This window comes from Caretta caretta, chromosome 1 (assembly GCF_965140235.1).
Source record: "Caretta caretta isolate rCarCar2 chromosome 1, rCarCar1.hap1, whole genome shotgun sequence".
Taxonomy (NCBI): Eukaryota; Metazoa; Chordata; order Testudines; family Cheloniidae; genus Caretta; species Caretta caretta.
Genome location: NC_134206.1, coordinates 16587774 through 16608948, shown reverse-complemented (window position 1 = coordinate 16608948; position 21175 = coordinate 16587774). Strand labels below are relative to the sequence as shown.

The following is a 21175-nucleotide window of genomic DNA, read 5'->3' as shown; positions in this document are numbered from 1 at the left end:
TTACTTAGAGCTTGTTCTCATGAGAAAGATGCACCTTTAACTAAAGCTGTGATTTTAAACTTGTGCAGTGGGATGTTTTTATTTTGGTTTAAACCAGCTTTCTTGTAATTTAACTTAAATAGGTTAGGAACAGGTTTAAGCTAAACCAAAATAAGAGGAAAGAACGAGGAGTACTTGTGGCACCTTAGAGACTAACAAATTTATTTGGCCATAAGCTTTCGTGGGCTAAAACCCACTTCATCACAAAAGCTTATGCCCAAATAAATTTGTTAGTCTATAAGGTGCTACGAGTACTCGTTGTTTTTGTTGATACAGACTAACATGGCTACCATTCCAAAATAAGAGGGTCCGCTTAGGGAGTTGCACCAGTTTAAAAACACATTTAGGATAAAGTCACACAACTTCTGAGATTAGACAAGGGCTCAGATTGTAAGGTCTTTTTGGACAAGAACCATCCTTGGTTATGTGTTTGTACAGTGCTGAGCACAATGGAGCCCTAGCTGTACCACAACACAAATAACATGAGAGAAAAGGGTGAGTGGGGAGCTAATATCTTTCATTGGACCAACTTCTGTTGGTGAAAGAGACAAACTTTTGAGTTTACACAGAGCCCCTAGTTTCAGAGTAGCAGCCGTGTTAGTCTGTAGCCGCAAAAAGAAAAGGAGTACTTGTGGGCACCTTAGAGATTAACAAGCCCCTAGTGGTAGTGAAACCATGGGAGATTTTATGGTAGCCCCAATACTATCGGCAGTTTTGCACAGGCACCCGATGTAACTGATCTAGTAAACAATTCAGCTGATGATGCACAAGAAGGACCAGAACCCAGCTGGCTCTCTGAGTCCCTTATGTGGCTTTGTGGGGCTAGCAGGAGTAAAACAAAAGGAGCAGGCATTTTTCTAGGCAAGTAGCAAAGGTATCTCTGGACAGACCCAGGGAGCAGGTTTCCTCACGAAGAAGGTGTGGTCATATAGTTTCCGAAGCAGAACAAATCTCCCGTTTCCCACACTGTAAAAGGGGGATGGGAGGTAATTCTTTCCACGTTTACCTCAAAGTGCCGATGGCGGGGTGGGGAGATCGATGAGTTGATGTCTGTGAAGGGCTAGGACGGTGAAAAGTGCTGATTCCCCTAAAACTCTCCCGAGCACATGGTGGGCCGGGCAAACTGCGGAAGATACTGCGGCGCAGGGAGCTTGGCTGGGGAGTGGGGGGGCGGATTGCCTGGGCTCCCGCTGCCGGCTCGCAGCCCCCCCTCCCCATCCCAGCCGCCTCTACCTCATTCCCAAATGACATCACCCTGCAAGCCTCCTGTCTGCTTCACCCTCACGTGTCCCGCTCCCACTCCTTACCTCCCAGGGGGGAGGGGAGAGGCCACCCCCAGCAGCCAATGGGAGAGGGACCCAGCCCAGGGCGGGGGGAAGAGCCGCTGGGAGGGCGGCCGGGGGCTGCCGCCTGGGCTCGGCGCGGCCGACAATAGGGGAAGCCGGCGCGGCGTGCCGGGGGAGGCGGGGCCGGGTCTCGGAGGGAGCCGCGCCGCGCCGCGCCGCGGGGCGTGCGAGGCCGGGCAGAAAGAGGGGGAGCGAACGCCGCTGCCGGGCGAGAGGCAGGGAGCCGCTCTGCCGCCGCGCGGTGAGTGCCGGGCGCTGGTTCGGTCCCCCGCTGCTCTGCGGCGCCCGGAGTCCCTGGCGGGCGGCAAGTGGCTAACCGGGGCGCAGCGCGCACGGAGGCGCTTCGAGTTTGCCGGGCGGGCGTGGGCGGCTCTGGCGAGCCGGGCTCCCAGCCGCGCCGGTGGGCGAAGCCGCGCGGCTGGGGTTGGGGGAGACCCGCTCAGCCCAGGGAGAGGGGCCGGCTGCTTCCATCCTGCGCACGACGCTGGTTCATTTAACAAAGGGAGCGTCGTTCCCAGCCCCCCCCTTAGCCTGGGCCAGCGTGAACCGAAGGGATTGTGTGTGTTGGGGGGGGGGGGGGGGGGTTGGGACCTACCCTGGAGCTGCAGCTTTTCCTGGCTCTGATGGGGCTCATTGACTAGAGAGAACCGGCGGGGGGGGGTCCCCCCTTGCTTTCTCATAGCTCGTAGTAGAGAGATCGGGGCACGGGCGCTTGGGTTTTGTGGGTAGGGGGAGAGCCGCCGAGGCAGTCGCGGGGTTCAGCACTGTTGGGCTTTTTGTCGAGTGAACTGAAGCAGTGGGGGTGCCTGGGGCTGGCAGAAGCTTCGGCACTGACTTGATGGGAGTATTTAAGGAGCAGGGCAAATGAAGATCGTGTCGCGATTCGGAGCGCCCTTCTGGTGGTGGTGAGCGGACTGAGAGCTGGCGGGGGGAAGGGGAGGTTGTGTGGGGTTTGGGGTGAAGACAGAGAATTGAGGACCAGGAATCCTGAGGAGGGGGTTGCACCTCCAGCCAGCGGGTTGTATGGCTAGTGACACAAGTGGGGAGGGGTTGGGGGAATGGAGATGCGACCCCTCCCGCCCCCGGCTTTGTATGCCCAGTGAACAGAGCCATAGGTGGCGGGGACAGGAGGTTGGTATAGCTTCTTGCAGTGTGTGTGTGTGTGTGTGTGTCGGTGTTGGGTGAAAATGCAAAGTGCAGCTCTTCTGGGGTTTTATTTTTGGTGCTTGGCGAGAACTCGGGCGGCAGAACTGAACTTTTTGAATGTGATGAACGGAGAGTTCAGGGAGCGTGGGTGTGTCTCAGTGGGTGGCTTTCTTCAAGGCTGTTCCTGGGGAGGAAGGGGAGCAGCCACAGGAGGGTTCTGCTGGAGGAATGACTTTATCTCATTCTGCAACTCTGCACATACTGCAATGTGAAATTGCCCGGATTCAGAAAGCCTCGTATTCCTACCTGATGTCTACTGTGATTCTGGCTACTTTCCTCTTCCAGAGGCTTTAAAAATCACAACCCTATGTGAGCTGTCTGGATGTCACAGAACATTTGTTCGCACTGGCAATTACTCAGTCCTTATTCATCCCCAACCTCCAGTAAGAGTTTCTCCTGGGGAGAAAGATGAGTAGAAACTGAATAAAAGGCTTCAGAATTTGGCTTGATATTTGAGAAACATCATCTGCTGTAAGCTACACAAATTTATTAGACTCTAAAGTGCCACAAGTACTCCTTTTCTTTTTGCGGATACAGACTAACATGGCTGCTACTCTGAAACCTATGATTATTATGTACATTATAATATGTGGTAATAATTGTGAGGACTGCATAGTTAAACTATTTAGTCTTACCCACACTTCTTTTGCTTTTAAAACTTGGTTGTTGTCACTAGGCAGGATTTCTTAGAGTGAGGTAATGTTTCTAAAAGATTTTCAGCAAGTCAAGGAGCAGAAGGAAGAAAGTCTGTTCCTTCCATTGGGAATTAGAGAGTAATCCCAATACAGTACTTAACCTCTGTGTACAGTGATTGCATTCCTCCCTCCCCCCCATATTTTGGGAGCTGCTTGATGAGTTAGGCCTTATCCCACGAGGTCCTGAGTGCCCTCAATCTTCAGGGACTTAAGGAGAAGTCGAGGATGCTTGTCACTTTTCAGGCTCCGGGCAGGTCGACGCTAGAAATGCTACATCGGTGCAGCTGCGCTGTTGTATGTTCTATGACCGTGCTTAGGTCACGGTAACTTGCATTGCTATGGGGTGTGGGTGTCTTTTTCACTCCCCTGAGCGACATAGCTTAGACCAACTTATGCAGTAGTGTAGACCTGCCCTCAGAAAGGCTTTGATGCAATCCCTATAGGTGTCCACTGAGCAGTTGAGGTTACTTGATGCCCCCCACCCTCCTTAATGCAGATTGCTCCTATAAACAGGTGTAATCTGTCTAGAGAGAGGACAGCCAGAATATAGGAAAACGTTAATGCTGCTATTCCAGTATTTGCTTTAGTTTATTTGAAGATTGATTATTTTTCTTTTGAACCTTGAGCCAGAATTTGGCCTTGTATACATACAACACCACATAATACTGAAAGTAATGGGTGGAGGGTGATAGCCAGGTGGATAGTTGTCATACCTGAACTCGGCAGGGAGACTGGATTTTTTTTTTTCTCTTTTCAGATGTGATGCTAAAGCTACTCAGGTACCCGTCCTATATGTGGCATTGAAATAAAAGTTAAACCTGTAGAATAAGAACGTTAGTGCACTGACCATCATGTATATCTGCTCAGTGAATGTTATGGATGAGACCAGGTGGAGGAAATGGCATCTTTTATTGGACAAACTGTTGTTGAGAGAGACAAGCTTTGGAGCTTACATAGGGCTGCTTTTCAGGTCTTCTTCCTAGATGAGGAAGAAGTGTGTCTGTGTGTGTGTGTTGGGGGGGGGGAAATATAAATAGAAAGATTTGAATTTTCTAATACCTTAAAGATGTCAAGCCTGGTTTCTCCTCCCCCCTCCCCCAACAATTAGTTATTTACAAAAAATGAATGAGAGTTTTCTTTGTATCAGTTTGCTTGCAACAGTTTTAAATTCAGTGCTAACCTTCTCATCAAATAGGTCAGAGCTCCAAACATCTATCTACCTCACTATTACTAGCTATTTGGGGTTTATTTTTGTTAACATCTAGCTGATCAGAAAAATCACCATTATGTCAGACACTTGTGGTGTTTGCATGGAGGAAATCACTGGTCCTATGTTTTGCTCTCTCTAGACACTTATATGGCATTCATAAGTGTAGTATCTGAGTGCCTTCCTTGCTGACTTAGAGCCTGCCCTTCTACTCTCATCAAAGCCAATTGCAATATTCCTATTAACTTGAGAGGGGGCAGGCTTGAGTTCTTAATCCTGTTTACGGAGACATGTTTTCTCATTTTTCCCTTTTGGTGCAGCTGTCCTGCAAAGCTTTTCTTTTGAAAGGGTAACTTTTAAAAATCACCAGTGCAAAGTATGAGGACTGGATCCCTGCCTCAAAGAGCTTATAGTCTAAACAGACAGTTTACATGAAGTACAGAGGAAGGGGAAGCAACAGCAAGTCCAGTGACAAAGTACTCTGTTCACATATTTCAGAGTAACAGCCGTGTTAGTCTGTATTCGCAAAAAGAAAAGGAGTACTTGTGGCACCTTAGAGACTAACCAATTTCATGAAAAAACTTAAATTTGTTAGTCTCTAAGGTGCCACAAGTACTCCTTTTCTTTCTGTTCACATAGGAATTGCAAGTTCCTTTATCTAATGCTTATTTGGGATGAGGAGAGGTAGGGTTTAGAGGCCTTTTGAATTCGTGTGTGTTTTCAGGAGGGTGTGACAGGATCCCTGGGGTGCAACTTGGAACTGGGGTACTGCTGAGCCCTCTGACCCACCAGCCTGCACTCCCTCTCACTGTTGTCTGGCAGTTACTGAATTTACACAGCCATCCACAAGCGGGAACACACCCAACCTAGTTACATGAATGCTTGTACCCAATGAACCCAACCAGCCACTCATGAACCAACAATAGAGAGGCTCCAGCCAATTCCTCCCCAGCCTTACACTCCGGGCTGTACCTTCTTGCCCTGGTCCGAACTCTGTAACTGAGCTGAGATTTCTCAAGCACTTCAAGCAAAATACACTGTGTTAGGTAAAGTATAAAACAGATTTATTAGCTATAGAAAGATAGATAGATTTTAAGTGGTAGGCATAAAGGATCAGAGAAAGTTAGCAAAGAAAATAAAATATAAATGTACAATCTAAATCTTAAACCTTATTACACAAGGCAGTATTTAGATCAGAATTTTTCTCAGCCCACTGGATGTTACACTTCTTAATGCACAGGCTTCTCCTTAAGCCCGGACCAATCTCCTCAGATTACTTTCACCTTCTCCACATTCCTGTTGCTTCTAGCATAGGTGTGGGGGAGGAGAAAGGTAAAGGCCTGCTGTTACTGTTCCCTATTTTATATCCTTAGTCCATGTGCCTAGACGCACTCGCCCAGACATGTCCTGGTAGGCTTTGCTGAGTGCCTGGGTTGAGCAATCAACCTGGTGTGGTCTGAGTCATAGAGTTGAGCAGTTCCCATTGTGTGGTGCTTGGGTAGCCTTCATAGAATTGTAAATCCCTGGATTACAACTCCCCTGCTAATTAATGGCCTTCTGGGTGGAGGTCCTTTGTATGTCACTAGTAAATGTACAGCATATTTCAGTAACACTGTACAGCAACTTTTATAACTTTATACACACTAATGATCTACATATTTGGCCAGAACAATGGGTTTCAGCAGATCGTGACCTTTCATATAGCATCTTACATGGCATGCTTTGTATGAAATATGACAATCTACGAATGATGAGTTTGGGGTTTTTTCAGGGTGCTATTTTGAAGTACAGTGTGTCACAGAGTCACTGAAGGAGAGGATGGAAGAATGGTGGAGGCATCCTGTTCTGTTTTGCAGATCAATTACGGTGCTTCAGGTAATCATCCAGACTTCAGAATGATTATGTGAACTGGAGCACCATACATTTGGTTTCTGTTATTAAAGCTAAAACAGGGGCTTTTTTGACCTCTTGCCTCTGATCTGGGGTGCAGATTAAGCAATAGCTTTTTCCCAGTGCAGTTTCTTTGGATGGTCTGTGCTCTTTGTACCTGCTTTAGTCCACTTCAACACTGAAATCAATGGTGTTAACATCACTGGAAGAGTGCAACAAAGTAGGGCTCTCAAATGATAAAATTAATCGCGATTAATCACGAGATTAAAAAAAAACGAATCCCACTGTTAAAGAATAATAGAATACCAATTTAAATGTAGTGTAAATCTTTTTGGAGGTTTTTCTACATTTTCAAATATATTGATTTCACTTACAAAGCAGAATACAAAGTGAAGAGTGCTCACTTTATATTATTTTGGATTACAGATATTTGCATTGTAAAAAAAGATAAACAAAAGAGAGTGCAATCTACACGTCAAAGCATGAAGGGGCATATGAATGTTTAGCATATCTAGCACGTAAATACCTTGCAGTGCTGGCTATCACGGTGCCATGCAAACACCTATTCTCACTTTCAGGTGATCTTGTAAATAAGAAGCGGGCAGCATTATCTCCCATAAATGTAAACAACCTTGTTTGTCTTAGCGATTGGTTGAACAAGAAGTAGGACTTATAGGCTCTAAAGTTTTACATTGTTTTGTTTTTGAGTACAGTTATGTAAAAAAAAAATTCTACATTTGTAAATTGGACTTTCACGATAAAGGGATTGCACTACAGTACTTCGATGAGGTGAACTGAAAAATACTATTTCTTCTTTTACAGTGCAAATATTTGTAATAAAAATAAAGTGAGCACTGTATACTTTGTATTGTGTGGTGTTAATTGAAATCAGTATATTTGAAATTGTAGAAAACATCCAAAATATTTATAATAAATTTCAATTGGTATTCTATTATTACAGACGCTCCCCGACTTACGCAATTGTTCCGTTCCGGAACGCCTTGCGTAACTTGAATTTTGCGTAAGTCGGAAATGCATACCCGACCGTTACGCCAACTCCCCCTCCCCCTTCCTATTTCTAGCTTATGGAACTTTTTCTGTAAATGCAGGTTTGCGTAAATCGTGTCTTGCGTAAACTGGGGAGTGTCTGTATTTAACAGTGCAATTAAAACTGAGATTAATTGCAATTAATTTTTTGATAGTTAATTTGGTTTGAGTTGATTGCTTGAGTTAACAGCAGTTAACTGGCATCCCTAGTATGGTGAATCAGGTGCTTTATTTGATTTTATTTTTTTAAGAGATTTAGCACAACACTCTTTTTCTGTCCCCAATTATGTGTATCTATCTTCAGCACAGGAACAGACCATGTCAAAGGCTGTAACAGCATAGCATGTGTACTCTGTTTTACTCCTGCATTTGAAATTATTTGACAGTAGCACCCAGAGACCCTTACTGGCAGTTGGACCCCACTGTGCTTGGCGCTGCACATAATATATAGTGCATGCCTTGAAGAGCTTACACTCTAAACAAATGAGAGAGGATGGGAGAAAGGAAGTACAATTGTTCCATTTTACAGATGGAGAACTGAGGTAAATGGTTTGTCTAAGCTGTTGCAGAGCTGGGAATTAAATCTAGATCTTCTGTGTCCCAGTCCACTGTCTTCAGCACAAGACCATCCATCATCCCTGATTGTGTTGATGAAACGTCAACTGCAATCACTGACTTTAAAAAAAACAGAAATACCAAAGGTCAGAACAAAGAGTTCCAGCTTTGGTGTGGTTATAACTCCTTCTACTGACGTGTTGTCTGTCATGGTGGCAGTGATGGATTTTGGATTATTATTATTTTTTTTTAACTTTGGTAGAAAGAACAGTCTTCCTGATGCAATAAAACTAAAGCTTTATGGTTGTTAAAATACCTGCTAGCTCAAATGACACAAGTGTTTCGTACCCCTATCTAGCAGGGGTTCTCTTTTACTTTCTGATGGATTATGGGTTATGTTTTATTCATGAAGTGGGGGATGGGGAAGAGAAATAATTTTCATTCAGATAGTGGGGCTTTCAGATAGTGGTGTTTGTTACAATGTGTTCTTATATTTGCATATAGAAAGCTTTGTGGCTTGTGAAATACATATGCCTCGTCAGATCTCTTTTGCAACTGTTTATGCTAAATATGGTTCCAGATTTTAATAATTCTCATTTTATATACATGCATGTGCCCAGACATGCACACACATTGTTTATTTTAAGGCCAGCAGAGATCACTATGATCCTCTCTCTCGCCTGTGTTAGGCAGGAGGTCAGACTAGAATTTTTACCCAGTGATTTTTCCAGCGGAGGGAATTAATGTTCACTCATACAGTACGGAAAACTATTCAGCACAGGAACTTGTGAATGAGTTAGAGCAGTGCTTCTCAAGTTATCTGATGTGGGGGACCGGCATTTTTTTTTCCAATGTGCACGCAGACCGGCAGCCGATGGCTCCGGTCCGCGGACCACCGCTTTGAGTACTGCTGAGTTAGAGCATGTCTTTTAGAAATACATCCAACCTCAATTTAAAGACTTTATGTGATGTTGGATTTACCTTTTTCCCTTTGTAAACTGTTTCAAGAATTTGTCTTATTTGGGGAAACTTCTATTTGGATCTGGAACTAAACAGCTCAGGTCCATCTTTAGTTCATACCAGTTCAGGATGAAGGAAAAATTAATTTTTTTTTTCTTTAAGATGGTATCCTACGCTTTAAGGATTTTTTTTCCTGCTATGAATTTGTTTACTAAGGCTAGGCACCAAATGATCTGTACTCTATTACACCAGTATAACCCATCGGAAGTCTATGCAGTTGCATGGGTATAACAAGAGACAGAACTTGGGCTGTTTTGGGGTTTTTAACAATTTGACAAGTATCTAGCTTTGTGTCTGTGATAGGGATTTAAAGTGCAATTCTTAGCTCAATACAAGGTGCAACTCAAAGTGAGTAGTCGTGCATGTGAAGGCATAATTGGGTTCTCAGACCCACGGGGTCAGGGGAAAAAAAATATAAAAAGACCCAGTGGATGATGTCCTGATGATATCCCTTCATACACTAGTTCATTAAACCAGCCTCCTGGGCATGAACTTCTGTGACCCTTCACATTCAAAGATAAAGCTAACAGTCAGGTAACAGCTTGTCAGTGAGGGGCATATAATCTAAAGAGATTTAAAGGCAAACGGACACATCGGGCTTTGAAATGTGATATTGATTAGTTTATTAAAATTAATCAGACACTCAATTATAAAACTCCATTACATTGTGCATCTTTTCTGGAAAGAGAGTAATTTGCATATAGTGACCTGAAAGTGATGCAAATAAATATGAGTGAAATGCTCATTTCCTTCAGAAACTACAGAACATATTAAATCTTGATGGAACCTAGATTTCCTGCTTTATAACACATTCTTCTTAATGGACCAGTGACACCAAGCAGGTTAACACCGGCAGCATTTGCTAGCCAACAGGCATTCAGTGAGATGGTGCCAAATGTGAGTGTTCTATTACTGGACCAATGATATTGTAGTTAAAGGTCACCAGCAGAAAGGAGGTGGGGGAGAAATGAGCTTGTCTGCTTTGCTGCTTCATAAAGCGCTCCCGGAAGGCTTTTATTTTATATATAATGCTTGGAGGATTTTTTTTTTTAACCACCGTAGAGTCAGGTCTTGTCTACCCTAGAAGAATCTATGGATGAATGGAGAAATGGTAGGATTATGATATTATGGGCACTGCAGAAGAACAGCCTGGTTAGAGAGGGGAAGGGATTTTTATTTGATTGTTTAAAACTTTGTCACTTCTGGTTTGGTTGATATTTAGTTAACTAAAACACTTGGGAGAGAAACTTTCTTTAAGGATTTGACAACCCTGCCTTTTCAACTAAAGTCATACAGGAACTTTTGGGGAAAAAAAAAAAAAAAAAAGCTGTCTTTAGGCACACTTTAAAGAAGGGAGAGAAAAAAGCAGTCCTCTTCTGCTTTGGAGGGCATCTTCAATACGGAAATGTTGCCTGTGAAGACCACTGGTCTTACTGTATGTTGCTCTATCTTGGTTCAAGCAGTATTGGTGACCTGATGGACCTTAGTGGTTAAAAAGATTTAGTGCTGGATTTCCAGCATGAATCCCTATCTATGCTTATCCCTATATTTTGTGGAGTTAAGTAACATCCTTAATGTTACGGGGTTTTTTGAGGATGATTTGAATTCCTAAACTCTGGAAGCCTGTTTCTAAAAATAGAAATTGTCCTAGGAATAGCCAGCTTCCACCTGAAAAAAAACGTAAGATGCAAAGTGAAAATGATATATTGGATGGATCACTATGTCTTTGGTGATTATCTTGTAGCAAATGATTATCCCCAGTGAATAACTTTTTCCTTTCACAAATGTTTGTATGAATTTTATTGCCAGATTCCCCAGGAGATTTTAAATTATTTGTTTCAGCACAGAAGTCCATTGATGCTTTCCTTACTCTATCCTGCCACCATGCCTCAATGCTGACCTCCAGGGCTAAGAAAATAGTTCAGTTGCTCTGTTTAGGGCTCCTGAATCCTAGTCACTGGATATCACAGGCTCCCAGATGGGAACAGTTTTTATTCTATACCGGAACTTAACTTGCTGAGGTAACCTAGATATAAATGCTGATGGCAATCTGATTTATGAGCTAAGGCAGTGGTGTGCAAACTGGGGAGTGTGAAGAAACTTTGGCCTTTCACCCTTTTAAAAAACAAACACACACACATCACTTTTTACAGCAGACTGACTTGTGCCCCATTACTTCTGTGCTGCTGTTGGCGGCAGCACTGCCTTCAGAGCTGGGCGGCTGGAGAATGGCGGCGGCTGCTGCCCAGGGTGTTCATGTTGTTTGCGGTGCAGGAGGATTATTTTTTTTTTTAATCCTGCTCCTGTCACACCCCACAGTACCCACTCCCACCTGCTCCCACATTGTTTATTGAAATTTTATCCCACTTCCACTACTATGGCTCTGGGACCTGCGGGATCCCAGTCCTGCTGTAGGGTGACATACATTTAGTAATAAAAACAAATTTTTTCATTCCTTCTGCCAACTTGCAAAAAACCTCCAGTTTCAGATTACAGGTAATGGGGCAGGGGTACGTGACAAATTCAGTGAACAGTAAAGGGGGTGTGACTATAAAAGTTTGCGCACCACTGACCTCTAAGGTATCCGCTCTTCCTTACGAGTACTTTTATTAGGAGTCTCTGTGATGTTGCTAACTCTTGCGATCTATATCCTGAGTGTCATAATATTTGGTAGCTTTTCTTAGTCCTGCCTCCTTGTCAAGGTTCCTCCCCCACTCTGAACTCTAGGGCACAGATGTGGGGACCTGCATGAAAAACCTCCTAAGCTTATCTTTACCAGCTTAGGTCAAAACTTCCCCAAGGTACAAAATATTCCACCCGTTGTCCTTGGACTGGCCACTACCACCACCAAACTAATACTGGTTACTGGGGAAGAGCTGTTTGGACGCGTCCTTCCCCCCAAAATACTTCCCAAAACCTTGCACCCCACTTCCTGGACAAGGTTTGGTAAAAAGCCTCACCAATTTGCCTAGGTGACTACAGACCCAGACCCTTGGATCTTAAGAACAATGAACAATCCTCCCAACACTTGCACCCCCCCCTTTCCTGGGAAATGTTGGATAAAAAGCCTCACCCATTTGCATAGGTGACCACAGACCCAAACCCTTGGATCTGAGAACAATGAAAGAGCATTCAGTTTTCTTACAAGAAGACTTTTAATAAAGATAGAAGTAAATAGAAATAAAGAAATCCCCCCTGTAAAATCAGGATGGTAGATACCTTACAGGGTAATTAGATTCAAAACATAGAGAACCCCTCTAGGCAAAACCTTAAGTTACAAAAAAGATACACAGACAGAAATAGTTATTCTATTCAGCACAATTCTTTTCTCAGCCATTTAAAGAAATCATAATCTAACACACAACTAGCTAGATTACTTACTAAAAGTTCTAAGACTCCATTCCTGGTCTATCCCCGACAAAAGACAGACTACACAGACCCTTTGTTTCTCTCCCTCCTCCCAGCTTTTGAAAGTATCTTGTCTCCCCATTGGTCACTTTGGTCAGGTGCCAGCGAGGTTACCTTTAGCTTCTTAACCCTTTACAGGTGAGAGGAGCTTTCCCCTGGCCAGGAAGGATTTCAAAGGGGTTTACCCTTCCCTTTATATTTATGACACTCCTGGAGGCGTTCAGTGTGCTGAGATTCTCAGCATTTGTTTAAAAAAACAAAGTAAGTTTCTCGCCCTAATGACTATGGAGAAACGCTCAAAAAAGTGGCCCAGGTGCACTCTAAAGATGTGAAAACCAGTAAGCAAGTACTAAGAACATAAAATGAGATTAAAAATATATATATATATATTACTTTTGAGAACCCAACTCATTATCTTTGTTGAATGTCTAGAGTTGGTAATACTGCCTTTATAAAGTATAATGAAGTTGCAGTAACAACATTGCTTAGTCTGCAAAAGCTCCATATATCCACTGAAATGTCCATTAGGCATCCTTGTGGGGAGAGAGTGAGAGATGTAAAACTGTTTGGGGGTGGGGAGAAGTGCTGCAGGACAATAAATGAGCATGTTGGATTGCTGTTGCATTGACCAAATAAAACCACTTAAATATTTCATTTCTGGTTTAAATACATTCTCAATCTACTGCACCAGCCCACACATCTTTCTAATAAAGGGATTAGTAAAAACCCACAATTCTTTTAAATATCTATACTTTGCTATTTTAACCCATCACTTGTATATTTCTGACTTCCTTTCTTAGGAATTTAATGAATTTCACCTCTTTGTAATGTATTCCTCCCTGTGCCATCAATCCAGTGCCAAAAGGCACTGAGAATAGGGACATAATTGTTCCTTTAGGACCTGTCCTAATCCTCTGCTGATGTTCCCAAACAAGATTAAGAGATTTTTAAGCACAAAATTAAGCTGACTTTGTATCTTCTTGTGTATAAGTATGTATATAATCTGTCAGGCTGGTTTCTCCCTTAAATCTAGAAGCAGTGCACTCACACCTTCTTGTCAACTGTTGGGAATGGGCCACATCCACCCTGATTGAATTGGACTTGTTAGCACTACAAAAAGTAATTTTCCCTCTGTTGATATTCACCCCTTCTTGTCAACTGTTGGGAATAGGCAACATCCACCTTGATTGAATTGGCCTCATTAGCACTGACCCCTCCCCGCAACTTGGTAAGGCAACTCCCATCTTTTCATGTGCTGTATATTTATATCTGCCTACTGTATTTTCCACTCCATGCATCTAATGAAGTGGGTTCTAGCCCACAAAAGCTTATGCCCAAATAAATTTGTTAGTCTCTAAGGTGCCACAAGGACTCCTCTTTGTTTTTAATGAAAGCCCTGACACTAATCACTTTAGATGTAACTTGCCTAGGAAAAGTGTTAGGTTTGTGACTGTTTTATGTAAGCACTCTTGTACCTTCTGCTTCCTTCTCTCCCACCCCAAGTTTGTTTTTGTGCTTGCTTTCTACATTAAATATTTGTTTTGTCTGCCTTGTTTTTTCTGAAAGACTTTAGACAAATAGAGAACCAATACATGAGTGATACTGGAGACGCCAGTCAAGCAAAACCAATTAATTGAGAAGGGAAATGATATTTGAGACTGGGTTAAAGCTACACACACACACACACATCTGAGAAACACTTGGGTGGAAAGATGTCTTAAATGTTCAACACTCTGACTCTCTTTAAGTCCAAAGCTTATAGTCCACATTTGGGATTGTCCAAGCAGTCTACCAGCAAAACTAAGCAAGGCCACACCTGATATTTCTAAAGGCAAAAAAAAGCAGACTTGTTTTTCTGTGCTGAAGAAAACCTACGCCCCTCCACCCCAACCTTTCACGCCTCCTGTATACATGTGAAAAGCCAAACATGACACACAACCAGTTTTTGTTTCCTTTGTAGGTCACCTTTATGTATGTTAAAAATAAATCAGCTCTGTGGTACGTAAGAACAGCAATAAGTTCTTCAAGCTGTGTGTCCCGGTGGGTGCTCTGCTTCAGGTGCACAGGTGGCCCCCTGTGTCTTCCATCAAAGGTGTTTGGAAGCAGTGACTCTTTGGCTTGCAGAGGCACCTTACACATGCTTGTGGCCCACACTGAGGCTATATAGGGTTGCATGGGCAGACTGCCCTCAGTTCCTCCTCCATAACCTTGGCCTGAGCATTCAGAGTGCTCACTTCAATTGTCAGTCTTGCTTCGGCTAGCCTTTAGTTAAGTGAGGTTAGGGTTTAGTTAAATTTGTTTTCTAAAGAGGATTGTAATCTCTTGTTCTGTCGATTTCACCCCCCCCCCCCTCCTGGGAGGTTCTCCCTCTGTTGAGGGGCTGTGCCAGGATCACCTGTATTCAAATGTTGTTTTACTTGCTAGGAGGCTATCCTGGTCCGCAGGGGTTAGTCCTGGTGCATGTATTGCCTGGGGGACACGCATGTCCCTCAGAAGTGCCCTTAAGAGCTGGGCCAGGAAGAACCAGGAGATTAGGTTGGAACTGCTTATGATGGAGCAACCTCTTCGCCTGATCTCAGACCCAGCTCAGGGGACCCGCCCCCGTACATCAGTCTCCGAGTGACCCTCGTGCCCTGTCCACCTTGATGCTGCGTTCACCTCAACCTTTAAGGGAAGAGTCAGAAGGTCCTGGGAAAGTCTCTGAGAAAAGGAGTTCTAGTTCTCCTCCGAAAGAGCCTACTTCAAAAAGATCTCAAGTCTCTACAAAAATCAATCTGTTCAATCTGTCCAAGCCCTCAAGTTCTGGGCTGGACACCGCTAAGTCTCCAGAATCCTCCAGTACTCCTAGCAGTCCTCAGACTCTGGCTCCTCCAGGAGCCACGACCCTCAGCATGCTTCAGTACCTAAGTCAACGTTGGTACCATAAAAAGTGACTGGGGCAGCAGAGAGAAGCAGCCTGTTTCTAGCAAGTTGATACTGATGGACCCCCTGTTACTTTTTCTGGTAGCCTGAATTGTGATTCCCCCAGTTACCACAGAAGTCCAAGCAAATGCTTCAGCCCACGATAGCTTAGAAGCAGTCAGCATTGTTGGTACCATTGACCTGCTACTGCAAGGGACCTAATTCAGTACTTCTAGTTCTGCAGGAATTTAGATATTGGAAAGACCTATTTTTGTCAAATGAACCGGAGCCTCCACTCTTGATGGGTACCAAGTGCCTTGGTAGCAAGATCCACATGGTCACTGGAATTACATGTCTCTCTGGTACCGCCTGATTTCCCCACCATTCTCTGGCAGAGCTCCCCTGTTGGATGATGAGCAGCAACTTTCCTCAGTCTCACACATCTTGGTGCAAGACCCTCCTACTTACCTTTATAGGAACCCTTTCCCTGACACCTACAAGGAGAGGGTTGACTCACAGGGAGGGGACACATCTGAGTCCCCATCACTGGTATAGGCAGCCATGAATTCCAGTCCATATTCCTTATTCCACTAAGTGGTCGTATTGGGACCCTTGGGGTGGCTGCCTACTGGTAGCAGTTTTCAAGAGCCCCCAGCCTCTCTCTTTAAGGTGCCACTGTCCTCCTTGTTGTTCTCATCAGGACTGCCATACTTCTACCCCATCTGTTCCTCCTTAACTACCTGAGCAGCTGGAGGAAACCTGTGAAGAGCAACAGGCTGTAGAAGACAAGGAGGCCACGCAAAAGACTAATATTTCTCTTCTTCCCCAGATAAGGCCATGATGCCTTCCCTACCCTCTCGGGCCGATGACTTCAAATGGTTTCAGGACCTCACTAAATGGAAAGCAGATTCTTTGCAGATACCCCCTGAAGAAGTCAGAGAGTCACAACACAAACTATTGCACACTTGGCAGACAGCACTGTCTCCTCGAGTGGCCTTGCCCATTAACAAGGCCCTTCTGCCAAGACCATCTGGCAGACCTCAGCAGCAGTACCATCTGTGTGCTGATAAAAATGTATTCTGTCTCAGCCCAACCAAGTATTGTCTGAATTTTTCCCCTCGCCACATTCCTAACTCCTGGAATGTTGAAGCTGTAAATGAATGTGAAAGATAGCCCCATGCTAAATCGGTCCCATGTGACCTCTTTGACCATAAGAACTATTCATCTGTGACCTGCAGTTTAGAATAGCAAATTACCAAATTCGTAGGGCAAAATACAATCACCCTGTCTAAGTCTCACATGTTTGTTGAACACCTTCCAGCAGAACATCGCAAACAGTTCCAGGCCATCCTAGCCCAAAGGTCATAACTAGAGCATTTTTATAAGCTGCCCTGGCTGCCGCTGATGTGACAGCTCACTCCATCTCCACAGCAGTTGTCATGTGTTGGACATCTTGGCCAGCTCTCTGGGATCCTTAGGAACATCCAAAATATAGTTGAGGATCTTCCTCTTGATGTTTTAAAACTCTCTGCTGGGACCACCAATGAGTCATTTTACACTTCAAAATACTCCAGAGCCACCTTGCAATCTTCTGGGATTTATACACCTGCAAGTAAATGGAAATATAATAAATCCCAAACATCCCAGAGATCCTGCTCTGTACAGTTTTCTGGTTTCGAAAGACCTTCATAGCCACCTGGGAAGAAACCAGGGTTTCAGAGAGAGACCACGTACTACATCTGGTTCAACCATTCAATCTTCCTCATCAGAATTTTGATGGTCTGGTTGAGGGACTCAATCAGTCCTGGTTTTTGTATGTTCAGCTGCAACAGTTTACCTCCTTCCCTTTTGGGCCTCCCCCCTCCCCCACACGCACTTTCAGCTGGCATGGGAGCAGATTACATGAGACAAATGGGTCTTGGAGGTTTATAACATTAGGCTACTCCATCCATTTTATCTCCCACCCTCCTTCCATGCCCCTCTTTAGGGACCCCTCTCACGAACACTTGTTGAGACAGAAAATTGCTTAAGAGCTGTAGAACCAGTTCCTAGTTAGCACAGAGGGAAAAGGCGTTTTGAAGTATCTTCTGGCCCCAAAAAAGAAAGTGAAAGAAGAAATTCAGGATGGTGACTCTTACAGCTATTATATCAGGGAATCCAGGGGATTGGCTTTTGCCCCTTGACTTTCAGGATGTGTATATCCATAGCATGAGTCACCCATCTCGCAAGAGACTCCTTCGGTTTCTGTTTGGCCAGGAGCACTTTCAGCGTCGGGTACTCTTTTATCTAAACCAGTGTGATTGTATTGAAGTGTTTGGAAAACTCCATCTGAGATAAAAGGATTTCTGCATATCACTGTCTATTAATAAAATGACAAACTTTCTGTGAGCTTATGTTATCCAGAAGGAGAAAGCTGGGCAGTAGAAGATGCACATCTCTGGGGGCAAGCCCGGGACTAGGAATTTGCTGGTGTTTCTCTGCAGTGTAATTCAAGAGTGGCTGGCTACAGCATTCATACAGTATAACGGAGTGATTTACATGCTGGAAGCTGTGTGTGGGCAGACCAGGAGTGGTTGCTCTCACAGCGAAGCAGTGTAAAAGGCACCCCAGGTTGGAGAATTGAGGGGACACAGCTGTTCAGTGGTCCAGATTGTACCTTGAGAAATGTCACCGTGTGCCCAATCATTGGGAGGAACATTGTAGTGTAGCCGCTTACACAGTTAGGTAGACGTAAGCTGCCTTACGTGAAACTAAATCTGTAGTGTAGACCAGGCCAGAGTCCCGCCTTGAGTGCAGGGAACTGGACTAGATGACCTACTAAGGTCCCTTCCAGTCCTACGTGTCTGTGTGTCTATGATTGATCAAGCACGTAGGCCTTGTCTACACTGGCAGATTTCTGTGCAGTAAAGCAGCTTTCTGTGGTGTAACTCCTGAGGTGTTCTCTCTGCCAAGCCACTTAGTGAGCAGAAACGGTGCAGTTGCAGCGCTGTGAAAAAACCCACCCTGACGAGAGGCGTAGAGCTTTCTGTGCCAGGGCTACAGCGCCATGGTGCCGGTGTAGACACCCTGGTCGATTACAGCACTGCGATTGGCCTCCGGGAGGCGACCCACAATGCTGCTTGTTCTCGCCTCTCTGGTCATCGGTTGGAACACTACTGCCCTGCCCTCAGGTGCCCTCTGTTTTCACTAACAAGGTCAGCTCCCAGACTGCTGCGCTGGGCATCACAAAATGGGGAAGAGATGGCCAGCCCTCTGTGGAGATAGAGGTGGTTAGGGACTATTTAGAAAAGCTGAACGTGCACAAGTCCATGGGGCCGGACGAGTTGCATCCGAGAGTGCTGAAGGAATTGGCGGCTGTGATTGCAGAGCCATTGGCCATTATCTTTGAAAACTCGTGGCGAACAGGGGAAGTCCCGGATGACTGGAAAAAGGCTAATGTAGTGCCAATCTTTAAAAAAGGGAAGAAGGAGGATACTGGGAACTACAGGCCAGTCAGCCTCACCTCAGTCCCTGGAAAAATCATGGAGCAGGTCCTCAAAGAACCAATCCTGAAGCACTTGCATGAGAGGAAAGTGATCAGAAACAGCCAGCATGGATTCACCAAGGGAAGGTCATGCCTGACTAATCTAATCGCCTTTTATGATGAGATTACTGGTTCTGTGGATGAAGGGAAAGCAGTGGATGTATTGTTTCTTGACTTTAGCAAAGCTTTTGACACGGTCTCCCACAGTATTCTTGTCAGCAGGTTAAGGAAGTATGGGCTGGATGAATGCACTATAAGGTGGGTAGAAAGCTGGCTAGATTGTCGGGCTCAACGGGTAGTTATCAATGGCTCCATGTCTAGTTGGCAGCCGGTATCAAGTGGAGTGCCCCAAGGGTCGGTCCTGGGGCCGGTTTTGTTCAATATCTTCATAAATGATCTGGAGGATGGTGTGGATTGCACTCTCAGCAAATTTGCGGATGATACTAAACTGGGAGGAGTGGTAGATACGCTGGAGGGGAGGGATAGGATACAGAAGGACCTAGACAAATTGGAGGATTGGGCCAAAAGAAATCTGATGAGGTTCAATAAGGATAAGTGCAGGGTCCTGCACTTAGGACGGAAGAACCCAATGCACAGCTACAGACTAGGGACCGAATGGCTAGGCAGCAGTTCTGCGGAAAAGGACCTAGGGGTGACAGTGGACGAGAAGCTGGATATGAGTCAACAGTGTGCCCTTGTTGCCAAGAAGGCCAATGGCATTTTGGGATGTATAAGTAGGGGCATAGCGAGCAGATCGAGGGACGTGATCGTTCCCCTCTATTCAACATTGGTGAGGCCTCATCTGGAGTACTGTGTCCAGTTTTGGGCCCCACACTTCAAGAAGGATGTGGATAAATTGGAGAGAGTCCAGTGAAGGGCAACAAAAATGATTAGGGGTCTGGAACACATGAGTTATGAGGAGAGGCTGAGGGAGCTGGGATTGTTTAGCCTGCAGAAGAGAAGAATGAGGGGGGATTTGATAGCTGCTTTCAACTACCTGAAAGGGGGTTCCAAAGAGGATGGCTCTAGACTGTTCTCAATGGTAGCAGATGACAGAACGAGGAGTAATGGTCTCAAGTTGCAGTGGGGGAGGTTTAGATTGGATATTAGGAAAAACTTTTTCACTAAGAGAGTGGTGAAACACTGGAATGCGTTACCTAGGGAGGTGGTAGAATCTCCTTCCTTAGAGGTTTTTAAGGTCAGGCTTGACAAAGCCCTGGCTGGGATGATTTAACTGGGAATTGGTCCTGCTTCGAGCAGGGGGTTGGACTAGATGACCTTCTGGGGTCCCTTCCAACCCTTATATTCTATGATTCTATGATTCTATGACCAACCGTGAGCCCCACCCCTTAAATTCCTTGGGAATTTTGAAAGTCCCCTTCCTGTTTGCTCAGTGATGCATGCAGTGGTCTCAGCGCATCTTTCCAGGTGGCCAGGCTTGCTCCAGGCAATCTGCCGCTTGGAGCAATGCCGAGTTGCTGGACCGCATCAGCATTTGGGGAGAGGAGGCTGTCCAGTACCAGCTGCGCTCTAGCCACAGGAATTATGATACCTACGGACAGATTTCACGATGCATGACAGAAAGGGGCTGTGACCGGGACACATTGCAGTGCAGGGTCAAAGTGAAGGAGCTGCGGAACACCTACCACAAGGCACGGGAGGCAAACCGCCGCTCCGGTGCTGCGCCCACGAGCTGCCGGCTCTACAAAGAGCTGGACGTGATAGTCGGTGGCAAACCCACCTCCATTGCGAAGGCCACTGTGGATACTTCAGTGGCTCACATGCCAGTCGAGAGTGGACCAAGCTAGTAGGAGGAAATTTTGGACGAGGACATGGAGGGGGAGGGGGCCCCAGAGGCAGAGGACAACTTGAAGGTCAGAGATGCATGCAGCCAGGAGCTCTTCTCTACCCCGGTGGAGGCTAGCCAGTCACAGTTGTCGGAGCTTGACGAAGTGCAAACAGGAGAGGAGGCCCCTGGTAAGTGGCTTTGATTTTGGGAATTGCTAAAGCAAGTTGTTGGGGGCAGGAGGGTTGCAGAAAGCAGGCTTGTGTCTGTATGATGTGCATATCACCATATGCCTAGTCTGAACGGCGGAACAAGGTAGTGATTGACTCCCTCACTTCATGGAATCTGCCTCAGAGATCTCCACGAAACTCTGATGGAGATACTGGGCAATCCGCTGCCGCAGGTTCTTTGGCAGAACTGCTTTGTTTCTTGCCCCATTAAGAGTAACTTTCCCAAGCTGCTTTGCTGTCATGGGGGTGGGGAAGTATTTCTGCACACAGGCGAGCCACGAAAGGGCCAGGGCAGAAGCTGCAGTCTTGGAGAAGACCCTCC

The 21175-nt window shown here is 45.3% G+C and overlaps 1 protein-coding gene across 7 annotated transcripts in view; it reads left to right on the top strand.

The window, feature by feature from the left end:
* Nucleotides 1-1501: 1501 nt before the first annotated feature.
* PAK1 (p21 (RAC1) activated kinase 1) overlaps nucleotides 1502-21175 on the top strand; it is a 120048-nt gene continuing 100374 nt past the window's right edge. For 2 of the 7 annotated variants that reach the window (XM_048840271.2, XM_048840324.2), the window contains exon 1: nucleotides 1502-1626. The gene's annotated coding sequence lies outside the window, so the exon portion shown is untranslated. Of the gene's footprint in view, nucleotides 1627-2141; nucleotides 2291-6348; nucleotides 6369-9986; nucleotides 10117-21175 lie in introns of those variants that run through there. The other 5 variants (XM_048840315.2, XM_048840297.2, XM_048840287.2 and 2 more) reach the window with 4 other exon arrangements.